This window comes from Rhododendron vialii, chromosome 9a (assembly GCF_030253575.1).
Source record: "Rhododendron vialii isolate Sample 1 chromosome 9a, ASM3025357v1".
Taxonomy (NCBI): Eukaryota; Viridiplantae; Streptophyta; class Magnoliopsida; order Ericales; family Ericaceae; genus Rhododendron; species Rhododendron vialii.
The window spans coordinates 20,696,731-20,709,497 of NC_080565.1; positions in this window are offsets into that span (position 1 = coordinate 20,696,731).

Consider the following 12,767-nt stretch of genomic DNA (forward strand, 5'->3'; position numbering starts at 1 on the left):
GTACTGTACTGTTTTGGTGTGGTTTGGTACCGTATGGATGTACTCGTACAGTATTGCACCGTTTTGGTGTGGTTTGGTACCGTATGGATGTACTCGTACGGTATTGCACCGTTTTGGTGTGGTTTGGTACCGTATGGATGTACTCGTACGGTATTGTACCGTTTTGGTGAGGTTTGTTACCGTATGGATGTACTCGTACGGTATTGCACCGTTTTGGTGTGGTTTGTTACCGTATGGACGTACTCGTACGGTATTGCACCGTTTTGGTGTGGTTTGGTACCGTAAGGATGTACTCGTACGGTATTGTACCGTTTTGGTGAGGTTTGTTACCGTATGGATGTACTTGTACGGTATTGCACCGTTTTGGTGTCGTTTGGTACCGTATGGATGTACTCGTACGGTATTGCACCGTTTTTGTTAGGTTTAGTACCGTATGGATGTAGTCGTACGGTATTGCACCGTTTTAGTTAGGTTTAGTACCGTATGGATGTACTTGTACGGTATTGCACCGTTTTGGTGTGGTTTGGTACCGTATGGAAGTACTCGTAAGGTATTGTACCGTTTTGGTGTGGTTTGGTACCGTATGGACGTACTCGTACGGTATTGCACCGTTTTGGTGAGGTTTGGTACCGTATGGATGTACTCGTACGGTATTGCACCGTTGTGGTGAGGTTTGGTACCGTAACGAAGTACTCGTAAGGTATTGTACCGTTTTGGTGTGGTTTGGTACCGTATGGATGTACTCGTACGGTATTGTACCGGTTTGGTGAGGTTTGGTACCGTATGGAAGTACTCGTAAGGTATTGTACCGTTTTGGTGTGGTTTGGTACCGTATGGACGTACTTGTACGGTATTGCACCGTTTTTGTTAGGTTTAGTACCGTATGGATGTACTCGTACGGTATTGTACTATTTTGGTGTGGTTAGGTACCGTAACGAAGCTCTCGTACGGTATTGTATCGTTTTGGTGTGGTTTGGTACCGTATGGATGTACTCGTACGGTATTGCACCGTTTTGGTGTGGTTTGGTACCGTATGGATTTACTCGTACGGTACTGCACCGTTTTGGTGAGGTTTGGTACCGTATGGATGTACTCGTACGATATTGCACCGGTTTGGTGAGGTTTTGAACCGTAACGAAGTACTCGTAAGGTACTGTACCGTTTTGGTGTGGTTTGGTACCGTATGGATGTACTCGTACAGTATTGCACCGTTTTGGTGTGGTTTGGTACCGTATGGATGTACTCGTACGGTATTGTACCGTTTTGGTGTGGTTTGGTACCGTATGGATGTACTCGTACGGTATTGCACCGTTTTGGTGTGGTTTGGTACCGTATGGATGTACTCGTACGGTATTGTACCGTTTTGGTGAGGTTTGTTACCGTATGGATGTACTCGTACGGTATTGCACCGTTTTGGTGTGGTTTGGTACCGTATGGAAGTACTCGTACGGTATTGTACCGTTTTTGTGAGGTTTGTTACCGTATGGATGTACTCGTACGGTATTGCACCATTTTGGTGTGGTTTGTTACCGTATGGACGTACTCGTACGGTATTGCACCGTTTTGGTGTGGTTTGGTACCGTAAGGATGTACTCGTACGGTATTGTACCGTTTTGGTGAGGTTTGTTACCGTATGGATGTACTTGTACGGTATTGTACCGTTTTGGTGTCGTTTGGTACCGTATGGACGTACTCGTACGGTATTGTACCGTTTTGGTGAGGTTTGGTACCGTATGGATGTACTCGTACGGTATTGCACCGTTTTGGTGTGGTTTGGTACCGTAACGAAGTACTCGTATGGTATTGTACCGTGTTGGTGTGGTTTGGTACCGTATGGATGTACTCGTATGGTATTGTACCGGTTTGGTGAGGTTTGGTACCGTACGGAAGTATTCGTAAGGTATTGTACCGTTTTGGTGTGGTTTGGTACCGTATAGATGTACTCGTACGGTATTGCTCCGTTTTGGTGTGCTTTGGTACCGTATGGATGTACTTGTACGGTATTGCACAGTTTTGGTGTGGTTTGGCACCGTATGGATGTACTCGTATGGTATTGGTCCGTTTTGGTGTGGTTTGGTACCGTATGGATGTACTCGTACGGTATTGTACCATTTTGGTGTGGTTTGGTACCGTAACGAAGTACTCGTACGATATTTTACCATTTTGGTGTGGTTTGGTACCGTATGGATGTACTCGTACGGTATTGCACCGTTTTGGAGTGGTTTGGTACCGTATGGATTTACTCGTACGGTACTGCACCGTTTTGGTGAGGTTTGGTACCGTATGGATGTACTCGTTTGATATTGCACCGGTTTGGTGTCGTTTGGTACCGTATGGACGTACTCGTACGGTATTGTACCGTTTTGGTGAGGTTTGGTACCGTATGGATGTACTCGTACGGTATTGCACCGTATTGGTGTGGTTTGGTACCGTAAGGATGTACTCGTACGGTATTGTACCGTTTTGGTGAGGTTTGTTACCGTATGGATGTACTTGTACGGTATTGTACCGTTTTGGTGTCGTTTGGTACCGTATGGACGTACTCGTATGGTATTGTACCGGTTTGGTGAGGTTTGGTACCGTACGGAAGTATTCGTAAGGTATTGTACCGTTTTGGTGTGGTTTGGTACCGTATAGATGTACTCGTACGGTATTGCACCGTTTTGGTGTGCTTTGGTACCGTATGGATGTACTTGTACGGTATTGCACAGTTTTGGTGTGGTTTGGCACCGTATGGATGTACTCGTATGGTATTGGTCCGTTTTGGTGTGGTTTGGTACCGTATGGATGTACTCGTACGGTATTGTACCATTTTGGTGTGGTTTGGTACCGTAACGAAGTACTCGTACGATATTTTACCATTTTGGTGTGGTTTGGTACCGTATGGATGTACTCGTACGGTATTGCACCGTTTTGGTGTGGTTTGGTACCGTATGGATGTACTCGTACGGTATTGTACCGTTTTTGTGTGTTTTGGTACCGTATGGATGTACTTGTACGGTATTGCACCGTTTTGGTGTCGTTTGGTACCGTATGGATGTACTCGTACGGTATTGCACCGTTTTTGTTAGGTTTAGTACCGTATGGATGTACTCGTACGGTATTGCACCGTTTTGGTGTGGTTTGGTACCGTATGGATGTACTCGTACGGTATTCCACCGTTTTGGTGTGGTTTGGTACCGTGTGGATGTACTCGTACGGTATTGTTCCATTTTGGTGTGGTTTGGTACCGTATGGAAGTACTCGTACGGTATTGTACCTTTTTGGTGAGGTTTGTTACCGTATGGATGTACTCGTACGGTATTGCACTGTTTTGGTGTGGTTTGTTACCGTATGGACGTACTCGTACGGTATTGCACCGTTTTGGTGTGGTTTGGTACCGTATGGATGTACTCGTACGGTATTGTACCATTTTGGTGTGGTTTAGTACCGTAACGAAGTACTCGTACGGCTTTGTACCGTTTTTATGTGGTTTGGTACCGCATGGATGTACTCGTACTGTATTGTACTGTTTTTGTTTGTTTTGGTACCGTAACGAAATACTCGTACGGTATTGTACCGTTTTGGTGATGTTTGGAACCGTATGGATGTACTCGTACAGTATTGCAGCACTTTGGTGTGGTTTTGTACCGTATGGATGTACTCGTACGGTATTGTACCATTTTGGTGTGGTTTGGTACCGTAACGAAGTACTCGTACGGTATTGTACCATTTTTGTGTGGTTTGGTACCGTATGGATGTAGTCGTACGGTATTGCACCATTTTGGTGAGGTTTGGTACCGTATGGATGTACTCGTACGGTATTGCTTCGTTTTGGTGTGGTTTTGTACCGTATGGATGTACTTGTACGGTATTGTACCGTTTTGGTGAGTTTTGGTACCGTATGGATGTACTCGTACGGTATTGTACCGTTTTTGTGTGTTTTGGTACCGTAACGAAGTAATCGTACGGTATTGTACCATTTTGGTGTGGTTTGGTACCGTATGGATGTACTCGTACGGTATTCCACCGTTTTGGTGTGGTTTGGTACCGTGTGGATGTACTCGTACGATATTGCACCGGTTTGGTGAGGTTTGGTACCGTAACAAAGTACTCGTAAGGTACTGTACCGTTTTGGTGTGGTTTGGTACCGTATGGATGTAATCGTACAGTATTGCACCGTTTTGGTGTGGTTTGGTACCGTATGGATGTACTCGTACGGTATTGCACCGTTTTGGTGTGGTTTGGTACCGTATGGATGTACTCGTACGGTATTGTACCGTTTTGGTGAGGTTTGTTACCGTATGGAAGTACCCGTACGGTATTGCACCGTTTTGGTGTGGTTTGTTACCGTGTGGAAGTACTCGTACGGTATTGCACCGTTTTGGAGTGGTTTGGTACCGTAAGGATTTACTCGTACGGTATTGTACCATTTTGGTGAGGTTTGGTACCGTATGGATGTACTCGTACGGTATTGTACTATTTTGGTGTGGTTAGGTACCGTAACGAAGCTCTCGTACGGTATTCTATCGTTTTGGTGTGGTTTGGTACCGTATGGATGTACTCGTACGGTATTGCACCGTTTTGGTGTGGTTTGGTACCGTATGGATTTACTCGTACGGTACTGCACCGTTTTGGTGAGGTTTGGTACCGTATGGATGTACTCGTACGATATTGCACCGGTTTGGTGAGGTTTGGTACCGTAACGAAGTACTCGTAAGGTACTGTACCGTTTTGGTGTGGTTTGGTACCGTATGGATGTACTCGTACAGTATTGCACCGTTTTGGTGTGGTTTGGTACCGTATGGATGTACTCGTACGGTATTGTACCGTTTTGGTGAGGTTTGTTACCGTATGGATGTACTCGTACGGTATTGCACCGTTTTAGTGTGGTTTGGTACCGTATGGATATACTCGTACGGTATTGTACCGTTTTGGTGAGGTTTGTTACCGTATGGATGTACTCGTACGGTATTGCACCGTTTTGGTGTGGTTTGTTACCGTATGGACGTACTCGTAAGGTATTGCACCGTTTTGGTGTGGTTTGGTACCGTAAGGATGTACTCGTACGGTATTGTACCGTTTTGGTGAGGTTTGTTACCGTATGGATGTACTTGTACGGTATTGCACCGTTTTGGTGTCGTTTGGTACCGTATGGATGTACTCGTACGGTATTGCACCGTTTTTGTTAGGTTTAGTACCGTATGGATGTACTCGTACGGTATTGCACCGTTTTTGTTAGGTTTAGTACCGTATGGATGTACTTGTTCGGTATTGCACCGTTTTGGTGTGGTTTGGAACCGTATGGAAGTACTCGTAAGGTATTGTACCGTTTTGGTGTGGTTTGGTACCGTATGGACGTACTCGTATGGTATTGCACCGTTTTGGTGAGGTTTGGTACCGTATGGATGTACTCGTATGGTATTGCACCGTTGTGGTGTGGTTTGGTACCGTAACGAAGTACTCGTAAGGTATTGTACCGTTTTGGTGTGGTTTGGTACTGTATGGATGTACTCGTACGGTATTGTACCGGTTTGGTGAGGTTTGGTACCGTATGGAAGTACTCGTAAGGTATTGTACCGTTTTGGTGTGGTTTGGTACCGTATGGACGTACTTGTACGGTATTGCACCGTTTTGTGAGGTTTGGTACCGTATGGATGTACTCGTACGGTATTGCACCGTTTTGGTGTGGTTTGGTACCGTAACGAAGTACTCGTAAGGTATTGTACCGTTTTGGTGTGGTTTGATACCGTATGGATGCACTCGTACGGTATTGCACCGTTTTGGTGTGGTTTGGTACCGTATGGATGTACTCGTACGGTATTGTACTGTTTTGGTGAGGATTGTTACCGTATGGATGTACTGGTACGGTATTGCACCGTTTTAGTGTGGTTTGGTACCGTATGGATATACTCGTACGGTATTGTACCGTTTTGGTGAGGTTTGTTACCGTATGGATGTACTCGTACGGTATTGCACCGTTTTGGTGTGGTTTGTTACCGTATGGACGTACTCGTAAGGTATTGCACCGTTTTGGTGTGGTTTGGTACCGTAAGGATGTACTCGTACGGTATTGTACCGTTTTGGTGAGGTTTGTTACCGTATGGATGTACTTGTACGGTATTGCACCGTTTTGGTGTCGTTTGGTACCGTATGGATGTACTCGTACGGTATTGCACCGTTTTTGTTAGGTTTAGTACCGTATGGATGTACTCGTACGGTATTGCACCGTTTTTGTTAGGTTTAGTACCGTATGGATGTACTTGTTCGGTATTGCACCGTTTTGGTGTGGTTTGGTACCGTATGGAAGTACTCGTAAGGTATTGTACCGTTTTGGTGTGGTTTGGTACCGTATGGACGTACTCGTACGGTATTGCACCGTTTTGGTGAGGTTTGGTACCGTATGGATGTACTCGTATGGTATTGCACCGTTGTGGTGTGGTTTGGTACCGTAACGAAGTACTCGTAAGGTATTGTACCGTTTTGGTGTGGTTTGGTACCGTATGGATGTACTCGTACGGTATTGTACCGGTTTGGTGAGGTTTGGTACCGTATGGAAGTACTCGTAAGGTATTGTACCGTTTTGGTGTGGTTTGGTACCGTATGGACGTACTTGTACGGTATTGCACCGTTTTGTGAGGTTTGGTACCGTATGGATGTACTCGTACGGTATTGCACCGTTTTGGTGTGGTTTGGTACCGTAACGAAGTACTCGTAAGGTATTGTACCGTTTTGGTGTGGTTTGGTACCGTATGGATGCACTCGTACGGTATTGCACCGTTTTGGTGTGGTTTGGTACCGTATGGATGTACTCGTACGGTATTGTACTGTTTTTGTGAGGATTGTTACCGTATGGATGTACTCGTACGGTATTGCACCGTTTTAGTGTGGTTTGGTACCGTATGGATGTACTCTTACGGTATTGGTGTGGTTTGGTACCGTATGGATGTACTCGTACGGTATTGTACCGTTTTGGTGAGGATTGTTACCGTATGGATGTACTCGTACGGTATTGCACCGTTTTGGTGTGGTTTGGTACCGTATGGATGTACTCGTACGGTATTGTACCGTTTTGGTGAGGTTTGTTACCGTATGGATGTACTCGTACGGTATTGCACCGTTTTTGTTAGGTTTAGTACCGTATGGATGTACTCGTACGGTATTGCACCGTTTTGGTGTGGTTTGGTACCGTATGGATGTACTCGTACGGTATTGCACCATTTTTGTTAGGTTTAGTACCGTATGGATGTACTCGTACGGTATTGCACCGTTTTTGTTAGGTTTAGTACCGTATGGACGTACTCGTACAGTATTGCACCGTTTTGGTGAGGTTTGGTACCGTATGGATGTACTCGTACGGTATTGCACCGTTTTTATGTGGTTTGGTACCGTAACGAAGTACTCGTAAGGTATTGTACCGTTTTGGTGAGGTTTGGTACCGTATGGATGTACTCGTACGATATTGCACCGGTTTGGTGAGGTTTGGTACCGTAACGAAGTACTCGTAAGGTATTGTACCGTTTTGGTGTGGTTTGGTACCGTATGGATGTACTCGTACGGTATTGCACCGTTTTGGTGTGGTTGGGTACCGTATGGATGTACTCGTATGGTATTGTACCGTTTTGGTGTGGTTTGGTACCGTATGGATGTACTCGTACGGTATTGCACCGTTTTGGTGTGGTTTGGTACCGTATGGATGTACTCGTACGGTATTGCACCGTTTTTGTTAGGTTTAGTACCGTATGGATGTACTCGTACGTTATTGCACCGTTTTTGTTAGGTTTAGTACCGTATGGACGTACTCGTACAGTATTGCACCGTTTTGGTGAGGTTTGGTACCGTATGGATGTACTCGTACGGTATTGCACCGTTTTTATGTGGTTTGGTACCGTAACGAAGTACTCGTAAGGTATTGTACCGTTTTGGTGAGGTTTGGTACCGTATGGATGTACTCGTACGATATTGCACCGGTTTGGTGAGGTTTGGTACCGTAACGAAGTACTCGTAAGGTATTGTACCGTTTTGGTGTGGTTTGGTACCGTATGGATGTACTCGTACGGTATTGCACCGTTTTGGTGTGGTTGGGTACCGTATGGATGTACTCGTATGGTATTGTACCGTTTTGGTGTGGTTTGGTACCGTATGGATGTACTCGTACGGTATTGCACCGTTTTGGTGTGGTTTGGTACCGTATGGATGTACTCGTACGGTATTGTACCGTTTTGGTGAGGTTTGTTACCGTATGAATGTACTCGTACGGTATTGCACCGTTTTGGTGTGGTTTGGTACCGTATGGATGTACTCGTACGGTATTGTACCGTTTTTGTGTGTTTTGGTACCGTAACGAAGTAATCGTACGGTATTGTACCGTTTTGGTGTGGTTTGGTACCGTAAGGATGTACTCGTACGGTATTGTACCGTTTTGGTGAGGTTTGTTACCGTATGGATGTACTTGTACGGTATTGCACCGTTTTGGTGTCGTTTGGTACCGTATGGATGTCCTCGTACGGTATTGCACCGTTTTTGTTAGGTTTAGTACCGTATGGATGTACTCGTACGGTATTGCACCGTTTTTGTTAGGTTTAGTACCGTATGGATGTACTTGTACGGTATTGCACCGTTTTGGTGTGGTTTGGTACCGTATGGAAGTACTCGTAAGGTATTGTACCGTTTTGGTGTGGTTTGGTACCGTATGGACGTACTCGTACGGTATTGCACCGTTTTGGTGAGGTTTGGTACCGTATGGATGTACTCGTACGGTATTGCACCGTTGTGGTGTGGTTTGGTACCGTAACGAAGTACTCGTAAGGTATTGTACCGTTTTGGTGTGGTTTGGTACCGTATGGATGTACTCGTACGGTATTGTACCGGTTTGGTGAGGTTTGGTACCGTATGGAAGTACTCGTAAGGTATTTTACCGTTTTGGTGTGGTTTGGTACCGTATGGACGTACTTGTACGGTATTGCACCGTTTTTGTTAGGTTTAGTACCGTATGGATGTACTCGTACGGTATTGTACTATTTTGGTGTGGTTAGGTACCGTAACGAAGCTCTCGTACGGTATTGTATCGTTTTGGTGTGGTTTGGTACCGTATGGATGTACTCGTACGGTATTGCACCGTTTTGGTGTGGTTTGGTACCGTATGGATTTACTCGTACGGTACTGCACCGTTTTGGTGAGGTTTGGTACCGTATGGATGTACTCGTACGATATTGCACCGGTTTGGTGAGGTTTGGTACCGTAACGAAGTACTCGTAAGGTACTGTACCGTTTTGGTGTGGTTTGGTACCGTATGGATGTACTCGTACAGTATTGCACCGTTTTGGTGTGGTTTGGTACCGTATGGATGTACTCGTACGGTATTGTACCGTTTTGGTGAGGTTTGTTACCGTATGGATGTACTCGTACGGTATTGCACCGTTTTAGTGTGGTTTGGTACCGTATGGATATACTCGTACGGTATTGTACCGTTTTGGTGAGGTTTGTTACCGTATGGATGTACTCGTACGGTATTGCACCGTTTTGGTGTGGTTTGTTACCGTATGGACGTACTCGTAAGGTATTGCACCGTTTTGGTGTGGTTTGGTACCGTAAGGATGTACTCGTACGGTATTGTACCGTTTTGGTGAGGTTTGTTACCGTATGGAGGTACTTGTACGGTATTGCACCGTTTTGGTGTCGTTTGGTACCGTATGGATGTACTCGTACGGTATTGCACCGTTTTTGTTAGGTTTAGTACCGTATGGATGTACTCGTACGGTATTGCACCGTTTTTGTTAGGTTTAGTACCGTATGGATGTACTTGTTCGGTATTGCACCGTTTTGGTGTGGTTTGGTACCGTATGGAAGTACTCGTAAGGTATTGTACCGTTTTGGTGTGGTTTGGTACCGTATGGACGTACTCGTATGGTATTGCACCGTTTTGGTGAGGTTTGGTACCGTATGGATGTACTCGTATGGTATTGCACCGTTGTGGTGTGGTTTGGTACCGTAACGAAGTACTCGTAAGGTATTGTACCGTTTTGGTGTGGTTTGGTACTGTATGGATGTACTCGTACGGTATTGTACCGGTTTGGTGAGGTTTGGTACCGTATGGAAGTACTCGTAAGGTATTGTACCGTTTTGGTGTGGTTTGGTACCGTATGGACGTACTTGTACGGTATTGCACCGTTTTGTGAGGTTTGGTACCGTATGGATGTACTCGTACGGTATTGCACCGTTTTGGTGTGGTTTGGTACCGTAACGAAGTACTCGTAAGGTATTGTACCGTTTTGGTGTGGTTTGATACCGTATGGATGCACTCGTACGGTATTGCACCGTTTTGGTGTGGTTTGGTACCGTATGGTTGTACTCGTACGGTATTGTACTGTTTTGGTGAGGATTGTTACCGTATGGATGTACTCGTACGGTATTGCACCGTTTTAGTGTGGTTTGGTACCGTATGGATATACTCGTACGGTATTGTACCGTTTTGGTGAGGTTTGTTACCGTATGGATGTACTCGTACGGTATTGCACCGTTTTGGTGTGGTTTGTTACCGTATGGACGTACTCGTAAGGTATTGCACCGTTTTGGTGTGGTTTGGTACCGTAAGGATGTACTCGTACGGTATTGTACCGTTTTGGTGAGGTTTGTTACCGTATGGATGTACTTGTACGGTATTGCACCGTTTTGGTGTCGTTTGGTACCGTATGGATGTACTCGTACGGTATTGCACCGTTTTTGTTAGGTTTAGTACCGTATGGATGTACTCGTACGGTATTGCACCGTTTTTGTTAGGTTTAGTACCGTATGGATGTACTTGTTCGGTATTGCACCGTTTTGGTGTGGTTTGGTACCGTATGGAAGTACTCGTAAGGTATTGTACCGTTTTGGTGTGGTTTGGTACCGTATGGACGTACTCGTACGGTATTGCACCGTTTTGGTGAGGTTTGGTACCGTATGGATGTACTCGTACGGTATTGCACCGTTTTTGTTAGGTTTAGTACCGTATGGATGTACTTGTTCGGTATTGCACCGTTTTGGTGTGGTTTGGTACCGTATGGAAGTACTCGTAAGGTATTGTACCGTTTTGGTGTGGTTTGGTACCGTATGGACGTACTCGTATGGTATTGCACCGTTTTGGTGAGGTTTGGTACCGTATGGATGTACTCGTATGGTATTGCACCGTTGTGGTGTGGTTTGGTACCGTAACGAAGTACTCGTAAGGTATTGTACCGTTTTGGTGTGGTTTGGTACTGTATGGATGTACTCGTACGGTATTGTACCGGTTTGGTGAGGTTTGGTACCGTATGGAAGTACTCGTAAGGTATTGTACCGTTTTGGTGTGGTTTGGTACCGTATGGACGTACTTGTACGGTATTGCACCGTTTTGTGAGGTTTGGTACCGTATGGATGTACTCGTACGGTATTGCACCGTTTTGGTGTGGTTTGGTACCGTAACGAAGTACTCGTAAGGTATTGTACCGTTTTGGTGTGGTTTGATACCGTATGGATGCACTCGTACGGTATTGCACCGTTTTGGTGTGGTTTGGTACCGTATGGTTGTACTCGTACGGTATTGTACTGTTTTGGTGAGGATTGTTACCGTATGGATGTACTCGTACGGTATTGCACCGTTTTAGTGTGGTTTGGTACCGTATGGATATACTCGTACGGTATTGTACCGTTTTGGTGAGGTTTGTTACCGTATGGATGTACTCGTACGGTATTGCACCGTTTTGGTGTGGTTTGTTACCGTATGGACGTACTCGTAAGGTATTGCACCGTTTTGGTGTGGTTTGGTACCGTAAGGATGTACTCGTACGGTATTGTACCGTTTTGGTGAGGTTTGTTACCGTATGGATGTACTTGTACGGTATTGCACCGTTTTGGTGTCGTTTGGTACCGTATGGATGTACTCGTACGGTATTGCACCGTTTTTGTTAGGTTTAGTACCGTATGGATGTACTCGTACGGTATTGCACCGTTTTTGTTAGGTTTAGTACCGTATGGATGTACTTGTTCGGTATTGCACCGTTTTGGTGTGGTTTGGTACCGTATGGAAGTACTCGTAAGGTATTGTACCGTTTTGGTGTGGTTTGGTACCGTATGGACGTACTCGTACGGTATTGCACCGTTTTGGTGAGGTTTGGTACCGTATGGATGTACTCGTATGGTATTGCACCGTTGTGGTGTGGTTTGGTACCGTAACGAAGTACTCGTAAGGTATTGTACCGTTTTGGTGTGGTTTGGTACCGTATGGATGTACTCGTACGGTATTGTACCGGTTTGGTGAGGTTTGGTACCGTATGGAAGTACTCGTAAGGTATTGTACCGTTTTGGTGTGGTTTGGTACCGTATGGACGTACTTGTACGGTATTGCACCGTTTTTGTTAGGTTTCGTACCGTATGGATGTACTCGTACGGTACTACACCATTTTGGTGAGGTTTGGTACCGTATGGATGTACTCGTACGGTATTGCACAGTTTTGGTGTGGTTTTGTACCGTATGGATGTACTTGTACGGTATTGTACCGTTTTGGTGAGGTTTGGTACCGTATGGATGTACTGGTACGGTATTGGACCGTTTTGGTGAGGTTTGGTACCGTATGGATGTACTCGTACGGTATTGTACCGTTTTGGTGAGGTTTGTTACCGTATGGATGTACTTGTCCGGTATTGCACCGTTTTGGTGTGGTTTGGTACCGTATGGATGTACTCGTACGGTATTGCACCGTTTTTGTTAGGTTTAGTACCGTATGGATATACTCGTACGGTATTGTACTATTTTGGTGTGGTTAGGTACC